Below are 15,360 nucleotides of genomic sequence, written 5' to 3'. Positions count from 1 at the left end.
CTATAACATTTCAAAATTCAGTATATACCGATATGTTATAAAATACCGGTACATTACTTTATGCGGCATCTGGTTTGCTGATTGGGTCCTGCAGTCCTAGGAAATCCTTGTAAAACTTTTCACAGGATGCACATGAAATGGCAAGTTATTGCTTGTGAGACATTATGGAACAGAGTACAATAAATCAGACTTCTATGATCAATGCATTATCATATAGTATCAACTGTAGCCTACTACAAGAATTATCGGCTTGCATGAGTTACCGATTAGCAGCGGGTCGATCAATTCCGTCTGTAGGTGATATTACAGCCGTGTCACTATAATCATATAATCGAATTCATTATATCGCATCAGCAGTTCATGATGATCGAGACTAGGCCTATTGCTGTTTATTAAATATAGCACTCAAATACCAAGCTCCCTGCCCTTCCGGTACTCATGATAGAGACATCTCACAGTCCACGCTGTTAACGTTTCCAATAGGCCTTTTGCAGGACTTCGATCACGTGACTAGGTCGCATAGCAACCACAAATTGGGTAGCAAGCTACTTTCTCGCGCACCTGCTTCAGTGCTAAATATCGCATATTGTACTGTTGATTGCTGGTTGTAAACGTTTCGGAAATTTGTTGTAGAAGTCATCAGAGATTCACCTATGCTAGATGTCAATCATGTACAAAGCATTTAGAATAATATCGTCAGAATTACGCAGAAATCCATCGGTAACGTAGTCGTATTACGGTACTCAACTCTGATCATATGTACTTAAATTTATGCATTTGAAGTAAAGCGATTGGTTTATATTCTGGTAAGAGTATTTGTTAGTTCAAGCAGAACTATTTGTCTGTTATGGAGCCTGATTTTGGATGGACGATATGACTGAAGCAGCCGGGACCCGCAAGGATCAGGATGTACTGTCTGCTGGTTTGGGTGCTGGCGTGCTGAGTAGGGTTGGTGCTCGCACCTTGCAAATGGGTAAGAAATCTTGCAAATGGGTAACGATTTACCTTGCATATGGGTAACAAATCTTGCAAATGGGTAACGGTTTACCTTGCATATGGGAAACAATCTTGCAAATGGGCAAGGAATGATTTCACCTTGCAAATGACCAACAACACGGTCGAAACACACGACATGGTGGGGTGATCCGCCAACCAGTGAAGCAAGACCCAGATGGGTTCACCCCCCACAAATTCAGCGAAATCCAAATCCAAATTCGAAAATCCAGATGTTCATCGAAAACTGACGGACGTTAATTGGTGCAGCCATATGACCCCTCCCCACCACCAATTCGGATTGATCCAAATCCAGATTTCGATCAAATCCAAATCCGAAAATCCACATCATCATCATCATCATCATTGGTTTATTAGCAATTTTATCAGTTCAATATACACCACAAAAAATGCGATACAATGAAAAGACAGGAAGATGTCGAAGCGACAGATGTAGTTGGTGCTAGCATATGGCCCCCACCAATTCAGCGAAATCCAAGTCCAGATTCTCATCACGATTTACCTTGAAATCCATCAGAAATCCAACGATTTACCTTGCAAATGAACAAGGTGTGCCCTTGCATATGGGCAAGAATCTTGCGAATGGGAAAGAATTTACCTTGCAAATGGAGAGAGAGAGAGAGATGATATTCTTTCTCGCCAGCACCATCGAGATGCTTTGGCGACGGAGTTGCGATACGGCCCCATGAGGTCATCTAGTCTGCGCCCCCGTTTTTTTTCTCCTCCATGCTATCCGTGATTGCTGAGCGCCTAGCAGGATAGCTGCGGATACTATTTTTCGAGTCTTTAGTATGACCCGGCCGGGGATCGAACCCACGACCTACCGCTCGAGAAGCCGGACGCATAACCATTACACTATCTCGCTCGTTAGCTCGGAAAAGAAATCTTGCAAATGGGTAACGATTTACCTTGCAAATGGGAAAGAAATCTTGCAAATAGGAAAGGATTTACCTTGCAAATGGGAAACAAATCTTGCAAATGAGCACGAATATACCTTGCAAATGGGAAACAAATCTTGCAAATGGGTAACGATTTACCTTGCATATGAGAAACAAGTCTTGCAAATGGGTAACGATCACCTTGCATATGGGAAACAAATCTTGCAAATGGGAAAGGCTTTACCTTGCAAATGGGAAACAAATCTTGCAATTGGGGAACGATTTACCTTGCATATGAGAAACAAATATTGCAAATGGGTAACGATTTACCTTACATATGGGAAACAAATCTTGCAAATTGGGAAGGGTTTTACCCTGCAAATGGGAAACAAATCTTGGAAATGGGAAAGGACTGATTTCACCTTGCAAATGACCAACAACGGTCGAAACACACGACATGGTGGGCTGATCCGCCCAACACTGCTGCAAGACCGAGATGGGTTCACCCCCCCCCCCCATACACACAAATTAGGCGAAATCCAAATTCAAAAATCCAGATGTTATGGTGTCCAGATGCTATAGTGCGGTCAAAACTCACAACAGGTGGGGTCATCAGCCCATCAGTTGAGCGATACCCGGATTATCCCTGCTATCAAGCAATTATGTCTACTTATGCTTACTTACTTTTCGCATACTTGGAAATTGGAAACAAATCTTGCAAATGGGAAAGGCTTTACCTTGCAAATGAGCAAGTACTGATTTGACCTTGCTAATGGCCAGGAACAGTCTGAATTCACGACAGGGTGGAGCGGCCAGATTGGTCCCTCTCCACAAATTAGACGAAATCCAAATCTTAATTACTAAATTAGTCAGTTAGTCAGTCAGTTAGTTGGTGCAACCATATGACCCCCCCCCCCCCACACACACACACACACACACGCACACACAACAATCCAAGTGATTTGAGCTCAGGCGAGGCAGTGCCTTCCTCTGTTACTCACCTGTCGCCACGATGAGTAAAAGAAAATTGTGACGCCTTCAATCATTATAACACCAATAATTATGTGTATTTTACGTCGATGCTCATGTGTGTGTGAACGTGTGGAACACGTATCCCGCCGGCCATCCGACAGTCGACGAGCATATGTCCAGAGTCCACATTCACGTGTGAAACAGTATCATCCCGCCGGCCATCCGACAGTAGGGCTGTTCAAAAATAACTTTTTTTCCCGATTCAAGCTGGTCACCTCTTAAATCGTCAGGTTACCCTAAAAAACGCTGCGCACCAAATTTGGTTCAATTCTAACAAGTATAGGGCTCCGAAGATCCAATTGAATTTTTTAATTTAAACAAGAAAATTTAAAAAAATAATTTTCCAAATTTTTCTGTCAACTCCATGAAATTGTTTGAGCTGTCTTCAACGATGTTGCAAAACAAATTTGAGTCAATTCCGACCAATAGAAGCGGAGTTATGTGAGTTTTTCGTTGGTAAATCGCGGAGGTCGACTTAAGAATTACGATAGGTAAGTGTTGGTGGTTTATCTAGGATCCTCCTCGCCACCTCATCCGCGTAAGTCGTGTCTTACAAAAAGCCTAAAAGTGGGCCGTGCTATAAGTCGGCAGTTACGGAACAAAAATGAAGAATATCGGCCTGCTGTAAATGACCATATAGTATAGTCGACAAACACCATGAATACCCCAAAAACCAAACAACTGTCGAAACAACTTGGAGTAGTCTTTGAAATCAGACACTCATCTGGCATATGCGATGTGAAAAGCCGGCATGCGCACCGAATGGAAAGTAAAAGTAGGTAATATAAAAGTTCAACAGGTGACAAAAAGAGGTGGCATGTGTTGCGAGGCGAGATTAATATATCAGGCCGTGGTCCGGTAATGTTGAGAGCTGACTATAGTATTGATTCAGTAGAAATTGTTTGTATATCGACTTGAAAGTGGACAATTGGATATGCTCGACGACTATCGGATAGCCTGAGAGATACTGATCCACGCTGCAGGTTTAGGACTCCGAATCTAGGGTGTCTATTAGAGCTGTTCAAAACTAATCTTTTTTTCCTGAATCTTGCTGGCTCACTTGATTAAATCGTTAGGTTGCCTTGAAAAAAGACGCACACCAAATTTGAATTCATTCGTACCGTTTGGAAATTTTGAATTTGCCCAAAAATGCAAAAAAAAAATTCTTTTTCAAATTTGTCCGCCAACTCCATGAAATTGTTGGGCTGTCTTCAAAAACTATGCAAAACAAATTTGACTCAATTCCAAGCCATAGAAGTGGAGTTAATTCAGTTTTTCTTTGATAATTCTTAGATTATCCACTGATCAAGGATAATCCTGGACACTGTCTATGATACTGAGTATACCTGACGTTTTTGCAGTGGCTTGAGTATGCTCTGTCACTGGCATCCCCCTAGCAGAGGAGGCCAAAGGGACACACGAGATTTAAGAACCATTGCGCGGGCCAATCGAATGTTGATGACCTCTTTTTTAGTCGTCCTATAGGAGCGAACCGAATTAGGTAACGTTGAAAACGTGACTTACGTTACCACTCTTTGAATTGCTCATTTGGCAAGGACAGGATTATTCGGCGTTTAGACATAGCAATAGCGAAGGTTTCGGTTAACATTTTATGCAAAGTTTCATCGCCGACGATCACGCTGCGAGCACAGAAGCGAAGTCGCAAGTTGGACGACATATTGCCAATAAGTTAGACTCAATTCTGTAAATTACGCGTTATCAGGAGGGCTTCAATACTAAATTCAAGAGATCGAGCGACAATAAATGATGCGAAATGCTAAGAAAAATTTCAAGTCAAATAAATCTGCTGCGAAATATTATACTTTATGGCCATATACGAAGATCTGCGATAAATGTGGCTGACCCCTCCACGCCAATGCGTCGGAACTCATCTTTTTGTCCTCATCAAATTTCGCGGTCAGGCAAATCAAATTTTGGTTGGCCTTGTAATTTTACCTGATCTTATAACTCATTTCTAGAATTACCTCGCGGGTTACACAAAACCTGCGGGCTACGGGAACAGAACCAGGTGTACCAGATTGCAGCCATCATCGAAACCCACAACGCACCAATTCCCCAGGGCGATAACGTTAGGGGTGGCATGAACGCGAGGTTCACGTTTGCGTTCTGTGTGTGAACCTCAGAAATTTTGAGGTTTGCGTTCACACACGATTCTTGGAAGGTTCTGCCATGTGAACTTTTTTCATATATTACAATTTGCATGGGAATGGGTGTAGTTGGCTCGACAAATTTAGTACCACAAAAAGCGTGATGACTCAAAACACACCCTCCACTAGGGTGCAAATTACGAAACACACCATTTTCGTTTACAGCGCAGCAATCATCTGCGATTTCAAAATCTCATCATCAGGCCTGCTATCCCTAAGAACTTCATCTTGATCCAAGTCATTGAGCTAATGTGGAGTTTCAAGTTACACTGGATACGATGAATGGGGGCATAATTTGAAATCAGGGGGATATATGCATTTTACCCCGCCTTTTGCAATCAATTGAATCATAACAAAACAAACACATAGTCTCAACTTCTTATGCTGGGACAAGAATAGGGTCAAGGTGAATGGTTAGTTTACATGTGCATAATGAGCAGTCTTGAAATCGAGGCAAATAAAATAAATAGGCCTACCTCACACGCTATTCACACACACAGCAATACGTTAAGAGATTCGACGACAATATTTATATATCAAAACGGCGTGGACTAAATATGTCTTCGGATCAGTACAATGACATGCTTTTGCTATTTCTAAGATATTATTTGAGGAGCAATTCAGATGGAACGGTCGCTCACACTGACCTATAAATCCAATAATTTTTCTAGGTCCAGTGTAACAATTGCAATAGATGGACCCACACGGATTGCAGCCCTGGGAAATCTGAACCAAAAGGATTTTTTTATTGCGAACATTGCCACGATTTTTGCTAGGCCTATTCGTTCCTCCTACACTGTATAAGTGTATATTCTGTATATTCTGAATACATATGGCCATTGGTCACTTTCGTTTTGTCTGTAAGTATCACCCCCAACTGGATTTTCAGATTGCGCAACTAGAACTGGCGATACAGGTGGCTTTATCGATTGGTCGTGATCTAGCAGATTTATTAGTTTGACAAACTATAAATGGCGAAAAGTAAGTAAGCATAAGTATAGGCATAATTGCTTGATAGCAGGGATAATCCGGGTATCGCTCAACTGATGGGCTGATGACCCTACCTGTTGTGAGTTTTGACCGCACTAGTGGTGGTGGGGAGGGGTCATATGGGGAAGAACCCATCTGGGTCTTGCTGCAGTGGTGGGCGGATCACCCCACCATGTCGTGTGTTTCGACCGTTGTTGGTCATTTGCAAGGTGAAATCAGTCCTTTCCCATTTGCAATAATGTTTCCCATTCGCAAGGTAAAGCCTTTCCCATTTGCAAGATTTGTTTCCCATATGCAAGATAAATCGTTACCCATTTGCAAGATTTGTTTCCCATATGCAAGGTAAATCGTTACCCATTTGCAAGATTTGTTTCCCATATGCAAGGTAAATCGTTACCCATTTGCAAGATTTGTTTCCCATATGCAAGATAAATCGTTACCCATTTGCAAGATTTGTTTCCCATATGCAAGGTAAATCGTTACCCATTTGCAAGATTTGTATCCCATATGCAAGGTAAATCGTTACCCATTTGCAAGATCTGTATCCCATTTGCAAGGTAAAGCCTTTCCTATTTGCAAGATTTGTTTCCCATTTGTAAAGTAAATCCTTACCCATTTGCAAGGTAAGTCCTTGCCTTTGCATAACTGGTTGATTTATCGTCTATTACAAGGTAAGTCCTTGCCTTTGCATAACTGATGGATTTCAATGTAAATCGTGATGAGAAACTGGAGTTGGATTTCGCTGAATTGGTGGGGGGCATATATGCTAGCACCAACTACATCTGACGTCAGTTTTGGATAAAAACGTGGATTTTCAGATTTGGATTTGATGGAAATCTGGATTTGGATGTATTCGAATTGGTGGTGGTGGTGGTGGGGAGGGGTCATATGGTAGCACCAATTGCCGTCAGTTTTGAATGAGCATCTGGATTTTTTAATTTGGATTTGGATTTCGCCGAATTTGTGGGGGGGGACCCATCTGGGTCTTGCTCCACTGGTGGGCGCCGGGCGGATGACCCCACCATGCCTTGTGTTTCGACCGTTGTTGGTCATTTGCAAGGTGAAATCATTCCTTGCCCATTTGCAAGATAGTTTCCCATATGCAAGGTAAACCGTTACCCATTTGCAAGATTTGTTTCCCATATGCAAGGTAAATCGTTACCCATTTGCAAGATTTGTTACCCATTTGCAAGGTATGAACACCAACCCTATCGGGCGTGCTGCTATAAAACCGCTGAACACATCGGAAGTATCTTTTGGGAGAACCTGCCATCAAGACTAAGCAAAGCAGTGCACTTTATTGTTGCCTTATACAATGCCGATCTTATTAGCACTACTTCACGACTGCGATTGAAGTGGATTTGGCAAATCACACGCGATTTTGATAAATAGTTGATGTCACATATGTGCGCTATTTAGCGAACTAAGGGAAGTAACTATCAAATAACTCTTAGAACAGCTCAAACGCAGTGACAAGATCGGTCATCCTATACCCAGAGGTGGTCAACGTGGTCATTGTTGGGAACCGAGTACAAGTAATGCCTCAATTTATACTCCAGTACAAGTAGCAATAATTACTTCCAGGACATGTCCAAAGTACTTCAAGTGGAAGTAGAAATGAATTTCTGAAAAGCGGTCAAGAAATTCGTTACATGAAGTAGATTTGGTTGGGTCCCTTAGTTTTAGAAATTAATGCCACGTGACAACTGTAAACATTTCATGTTGCATCTTCTTGATCAACGCAAAAGGGTGATGACACCACAAATATGTGCAATTTTCAAAAATTAATTTAGTTACCGTGGTACTGGAGCTATTTTGCCCAGTTGTTATGACAACCTCACGCTTGAAGGGGGTGCAATCATGCGCCAAAGCTACTTTCTAGTTGACAAAATCCCCAAACTGACAAAAAAGTACTACCTAAAAAGTGTCAAGTAGAAGTGGAAGTAGCCTAAACTCATAATGACGCTAGTACTCAGGTAAAATAGTACTTCGTTGCTGACCCCCTCTGTGTATTGGTTCAACCAACTCAGAAACATCCTCTAAAGACGACGAACATTGTTTCTTTTGCATTGACTCCGTAATATTCTGAACTTATGATATTCTTTGATTCATTGAATTTACAAATAAACTTGGAAAGAAGTGATATTTATTAATTTTTGTGCATTCGATACCCAGAGCATAAGAAATAGTCGAAGAAAAATGCATGTTAACCTTATCAAGTTCAATAACTGCCGAGACTCTTATGCCTATGTATTTTCATCTACCTCCATAGCCACTTGTCTAGACAGATTCATAGCATCTACGGAAGAGCGCTTGTCTTGCTGTACACAAATGAAATATCATTTTCGAAGCAGACATCAACATCGGGAAAGAAGTTCAGGACAGTTAGTCAGTGGCCAGATCATCTGCTGACATTTTCTGTTGGCATGAAACCACGCTGCCTTCTACTGCATGACCAAATTTTATGTGGTGATAATAATTGGCTCCAGGCTGAATTCTTGACGAGGGCATCATCAATTTCTTAGTTTCCTATGTTCGGCTCTCTTGGGATAATCCATCAGATCATTAATTCGTATACATGTGGTATAGCCATGTCTTGAAACTCAAGATATTTGCACTGTGCCAAAGAGTGAAGTAATCCAATCCAGGCAATCAATCGAGTAATCCAGGCCTCGGGACAGTTTGCTGCGCCCTCAATTGGAGCTGATGATCATTTTTCTTCGGGTAGTGGCACTTGGCAGCATGACAGAATGATCAATAACTTGTAATATAGGTGTAGAGGTCTAAATATTTTGAATTGTTCAACTGAGAAGCCATGAAATAGCATAGGATGTTTAATATATATATAGTATGTAGCACATGGCATGAATTCCTAACACATCAACGTACTGGCACTGGCAGTCATTGTCTCTAGGCTTAAAAATAGCAGTATCCTGTATATATTGCAATCGATATCAATCATCAAAATGCTGCAATGATTATCAAATACCACTACAGTACAACTATAGTATAGTATACTTACTATCCACACCTAACTTAATGCTGCAATAAATATCACGCAGTCAATGTCCTGCAATGTCGAATTTTGTGTCATAAAATCATAGTTGACTACCATATAGCGGCTACAATGTCGATCATTTTGACGCAAGGAGTTTACATAGTTCATGAATCGAAGATATCAAACATATTTGAATCCTTGCGCATTTCCATGACACTTGCGTTTTATATAAAACGTTTACAGCCCGAAAACGATAATATACTGTATCCGAAATACGGCTACGTTAACGACGGATTTCTGCGTAATTCTGACGATATCATTCTATATGCTTTGTACAGGATTGGCATCTAGCATAGGTGAATCTCTGATGACTTCTACAACAAATTTCCGAAACGTTTACAACCAGAAATCAACAGTACAATATGCGATATTTAGCACTGAAGCAGGTGCGCGAGAAAGTAGCTTGCTACCCAATTTGTGGTTGCTATGCGACCTAGTCACGTGATCGAAGTCCTGCAAAAGGCCTATTATGAACTAAACCATTACTGTGATAATTCGTCCCTCCGCCATTGCTACATACGGTGATCAAATTGAATTACACGCGCGGCGCATGCGCGATGCTCGCCAAATAGAAGAAGGCAGGCTTCTGGTTTTATGGTTGGATGAATCTGAAGCAACAGATGTGTTCGACTCCATTATCGAAATAGCCGAGAGGATTGCTTACTGCGTTGTTCCGTGATTGGAATAGTCATCACAATCCCATCATGACGATTATCAAGTTCTGATATCGGAATATTTCACATGCATTACGAGTATTTGCCCCTGATGTGGGCATTTTCGACCCAGTAATGTCACAATAAAATAAGCCACTGTGTCTCTGTATCGCACATTATATCGAGCCTCTTTAGCACTGTGCGACCGCAATGATCGACAGCCGGGCTTGTGAAGTTCCACGCGATGAGAAAGTCACACCATATCAACATTCACGGCTTCACTCCACTAGATTTCACTTGTATCATGACTGTATTCAACACAACTTATTCAGCATTGACTGCAGAATAATGCACATTTGAGTTCATAGAAACGATTTCCCAGTAAGGACATCCAAATCAACTCCTGTGTTGGTGGCATCCAGGCATCACACTATTACGACATCCACTGGAATGGTCATTGGTGACTGGCATAGGAGCACTCTTAAAGTTACTTCCTCTGGGGGTCTCTTGGAGTTACATAATTGGACGTCAATTTGTGACCTACTGAGCAAGTCCTCAGTCACTAAAAGTGGGACGTGGGACGACTGGGCACAATTGTGGACGTACCCGTAAGTCCGTGGGAGATCGGGTGTTTGCTGGGGTATGTATTCATTTGCAAATGTCTTCCTGATGTAGATTGCTCAACTCGTTGTATCCAGGTAAATAAACATATGCTTCTGCTGGCCTTGAGTGCTGTATTCACAATTACTGGGATAAGGCAATTGTCATGGCATTGATAATTCGATTTGGATATGATACCGTTAATCCTGAGGGAGCTTGGTGATGTTGTCTTCTTTATCCCTACAGCTTCAGTTTCAGGTACTGTGTACGGCAATTTGATTTGGATATAATGCCAATAATCCTGAGGGAGCTTGCTGATGTTGTCTTTTTACTCATTATAGCTTCAGTTTTATGTACTGCGTCCTCGAGCACACACTGTAATTTACTATTCTTACAAATGTTGAAAACCAACAAACAGGCACATTTCAAGTGTAAATAATTAATCAAGCTATCAAATGATTGCAATGGATAATGCCAGTTTTATTGTTATCTTCCAGGTACTGTATCTACAGATACTAAAAGCATATATAGCTATGACCACCAGCCTCAAGTTATTACCGGAGACTGCCTCGGAATCACCCTATGGCCTCGATTCGAAATCTCACTACAATGGCGCTTATGTCAATGCTATTGCTGCCAGCTACGTGGTGGCTATGAATACTAGGGATGGTGTGAACCTGTGAAAGGTTCAGGTTCGTGTGAACGCGAACCTTTTTGAAAGGTTCTGTGTGAACGCGAACGTGAACCTCGTGACGTCATATTGTTAATTCCAACCCTATATGTCAGTGAAGTGATCGCCTATATCAGTGGTCGGGTACCTATGGATCGCGAGCCATATATCATGGCTCCTTTGGGTATAAGATATGGCTCTTTGCCAAATATTTATATTTTTGTTCTGAATTGATCAATATTGCAGCGACTTGTTAGTAAATTTTCATCACGGCCAGAATAATTATTCTCGTGGCAGTATGAACATGTCTTTGAGAGGTATATACAATGCCGTCTTCAGGTTTAGGGGCTCGGACCACCTTTTATCGAAATCCTCCAATTACAGTTACTGTCGTGCCGACGACCAATGTCACTCGCTAATTCGATTTGCCCGACTCGAAATCTTGGATTGCGCGATACGTTGATTGATCAAAGAGAATAGCAGACATGGCGAAGCCCATATGACAACGCAGTTTTCAAATACACATTGTCTTCCTGATCTACGGCGCGAATTGAAGTGCCGTGGACGTGACATTCACAATTGCAAAGAACGCCATAGACATCCACGTTCTTGATTGTTAAGTAGGCTATAACTCTGTGGTACGGCGATAAAATGTAGGCGTGCAGCGCAACGTTATATGTTACCGCCGAATACTTTGGGAATTGAGAAGTCGATCACTATTTAGATTTTCGGAATCTGTGTGACAGCTACATTCGATTAATAAATAATATTAATAAATAATAAATAATTTTTAAGCTATTAACGATGAATTGCGTTATCAATGGTGATGCTTGGTGCGTATGTGCCTTACGTGTCGTTTCGAGCTTTATTTTCGAACATTAAATATGCAAATTGTCTGATTTTGGGAGAAAAATGTTCAAAATCTAGTCATTCATGAACATCAATAGAAATACCAATATAATTGACGAGTTCACAATATTCGAGACACTGCATCGCTTGCCTCCCCTATAACCCCACGTCCCTGATGTATCACAGCTTTGGATGGATAGGCCTATATACTTCTGTAGTGGCCATGTTTGGCTCCATCTACGCATGTGGTCATGAGTGCTCGCATTTCAAAGGATCATCATACGAGTTTCTACAGAGGAAATGTGGCGCACACGACGAATCCCATGTAGTGAGTTTGAATTAGTGCTACCATGAGGTCACTAATTTTCAATTGTGACGTAACAGTTGATTGACATGTATGACTCTTTGGGAGGTAAAATGGAAAAATAGGGCCAATATGGCTCTTCGGACAAAAAAGGTTCCCGACCCCTGGCCTATATCAATGTACACGATACCTAGCACATAATGCCACAATGCTGAATTACATACTGACGTTTTAAGCGTCGCCAAATCTATGAACTGGGGTAATCAAATGATATATAATAATCCCATAAAATCAACATCTTCTGTCGTTTTGCCAACAATTTCGACGAGGACTTGCAAAGGAATATAAGCTTACGCCTTAACGGTTTAGGCCAGACCGGACAATGTATTCGGCGTCTGGGTATTGCTACGTTGATATTGAGCAGAATGTAAAACGTGTTTCTACACTTGCTACCGATATTACCCCATTAGCAAGTTCTACAGCAGTAGCCAACACCCCAATCGCACGGATTTGGTTTTTATTATTCAATAAACTTATGAAGTCAAGATTGACCTCGTACGCCTGATAGATTTATTGCATCAGACAACGATATAAATAAGCATCATTCGCTGACTACATGTAGTGTATTTCGCTCTTGATGTTGTGTGATTGCGGGTCAAGCACCCAGCAGAGAGTCGATAAATATTCACAAACGGAAAGCTGGATATTTCGAGCAATTTTTTGTCACAAAGCAAGTAAAATTTTTGAGATTGTCAAGGCACATGCTCGTTTGGTATTGATTTTTTTATCCTGCCAGCGCCATGGATAAAGTGACCCGCAGTTGAAATGCAATAAATTTCATACAAATAAGTTATAATGAAGTGAGAATTGTAATATATGCAAAAGGTACACAGAGCAGAACCTACCGAGGTGCGTTTGTGAACGTGAACCTCTAAATTTCCGAGGTTCACACACAGAACGCGAACGTGAACCACACGTTCACACCATCCCTAATGAATACCACTGACGGAGGAAATTTCAGCATCATGTGACATGGCAAAGGCACAGCTACAATCAAATTTATACCATCTAATTGCTGTTCTACTTATTCATTGTGTCAAAGTAGTCCAAATAAATCCTAGAAAGTGAAAATATGTGAGTTATGTGTAGCAATATGGGTTAGCGATTTCTGCAGAGGTGATCAAATGAGAGAAATAATATATTTATATCATTGAATGAGAGAAACAAGATGAAAGCACGAGTCTTTATTTAGATCGGGGTAGAATTGCCTAGTGCTCACTGAAATCGACGCTATGTTGGTTACAGCAATCTGCGCTCTAAGAGTTTATTATCGTTATTGATTTTATCAGAATAATCGTCGATGAAAAGATAGCAAGGTAACGCAACGACCTGAGGTAATCTGCACCCACCTGGGCCTAGGCTAAGAAAAGAGGAGGCATGTACACTGGATGAAAACTTATAGAACCAAGATACTATATAAGGTCAAGCGACAAAAAAGAGATGGCGTGCGACGGAAAGCTAGGTCAATATAGCAGATCAGGCAGGAATCCCGTAGTGGCTGCCTATCATCCTTTCCTTGTCTGCTAGATGACGCATTCCTACCTAGTGCGTTTTACGGATCAACTATTTCCACCTGATCCCTTCCTTCCCTGCTAGACAAAGCATTCCAACCTGGCTTTCGATCAACTATTTCTGGGATCACACGAAATACCGCGCTGTACTGCCTCGTACCTAAACTTTCGTTTCAGAAGCACCAGCTTCAGTTATGAGAAACGCAAGGTAAGGTTTTGAATGATTTTTCTATTAAAATAACATAAAAAAGAAATTAATTACTCAATTGTTATTGACTTGACGTCGCCCTCGACGTAATTGAGGGTGATCTGAAAGTAAAATGTGGGATAAGTTAGGACTTAATTAATATCTGCGAACGAGGTACAATAAACGAACTGATTCCGATCGAAGTTGCAATTTAATAGACCTCCTTTTTTGTCGCGGCACAGTGACGTGGAAGGCCACCCCACTGAGGGGCCTACGACGATGTTGTTTTGGGGCACTGTTCAAAACAAATGAATTACCATATGAGAAATTGTTGACTTGAAGACACATTGATCGATATACCTTGCCTTGATGGATCGACAGTTCATCCATCATTATGGAGCATATTACAATAGTTGTTGATGCCTTTACTTTTCCTCTGATAGCAGAAAACGCAATACCAGTAAAGCCAGGCTCAGAGGAAAGTTTCCATACCAGCGTCTTATCACACTCGGATGGGGAAGAGCGAGTTGAAATTTTGACGCACAAAATTCTATGCCTTAGCAGAATAATACTGCAGCGTCATCGCAAATGATTGCAGTTTTGTAGAGTATTTGACTTCTCTTCCACCAGCTTGCAGCTTCATGCGCTGCAACAGCTAACTTGGTAGAGGACTGAATTTTTGTGACATTACTTCTTCACACAAATCGCTGATCAAAATATTTTTTTTAGAGATGCAATGACCTCATCCAGAGTTTTCACTTTTTTTCTCAGGTGGCATGTCCTCATTTTGGCAGCATGAAACCTCTTTTCAATTTGTACCACTCTACGGCGTTGCTGTTGAATGTGCTTTTGAGGAGAGGTACGTGCACAGTAACTGTGGTCGTGGAGAACTGCTTCACCGGTTTGTGCTTTACAATGACGTTTCTTATCTTGATGTGTTGCTAGTCTCGCTTGCCGTTTGTGGAAGTCTAAAATTCACGAATTTCACGTCAACAAAGGCTAGGGTAAGGGTATAACTAATAGAAACTCAAACTTTAAGAGTAAATTGGTAAATGTCTACTGTACCTTTGACCTTATATATTTCGGAAAGTTCAGAAATCTTGTTGGCACCGCATTCTCCCTCAACCATATCAACTGGCCCACACGGTAAATAGCACTTTCCGGAAAATGATCGGAGCAGATGACTGACGATCTTGATGGAACCCAGTTTTTTCTTTCAATGCTTTCTAACCATCTTCCTTTCAGCGATTCATTGGTAGGAAAGCTGCATTTTACAGAGCATTGTATGAAGCGAAGCACACCAAATAGACAATTCTTTGTTATGAGATGATAAAAGAATATGGGACATGAAATATCTTGTCTGATAAAATTATACGTCTGTCACTT

The 15,360-nt window shown here is 41.2% G+C and overlaps 1 protein-coding gene across 2 annotated transcripts in view; it reads right to left on the bottom strand.

The window, feature by feature from the left end:
- Window positions 1–15,360, bottom strand: part of LOC145433173 (uncharacterized) — a 165,919-nt gene that overhangs the window by 111,362 nt on the left and 39,197 nt on the right. The gene's annotated exons all lie outside the window — the stretch shown is intronic.

Source organism: Botryllus schlosseri, chromosome 2 (assembly GCF_051294905.1).
Source record: "Botryllus schlosseri isolate E-star chromosome 2, Bs_hap1, whole genome shotgun sequence".
Taxonomy (NCBI): Eukaryota; Metazoa; Chordata; class Ascidiacea; order Stolidobranchia; family Styelidae; genus Botryllus; species Botryllus schlosseri.
Note: the sequence above shows the minus strand (reverse complement) of the source record. Positions and strands in the feature narration are given on the sequence as shown.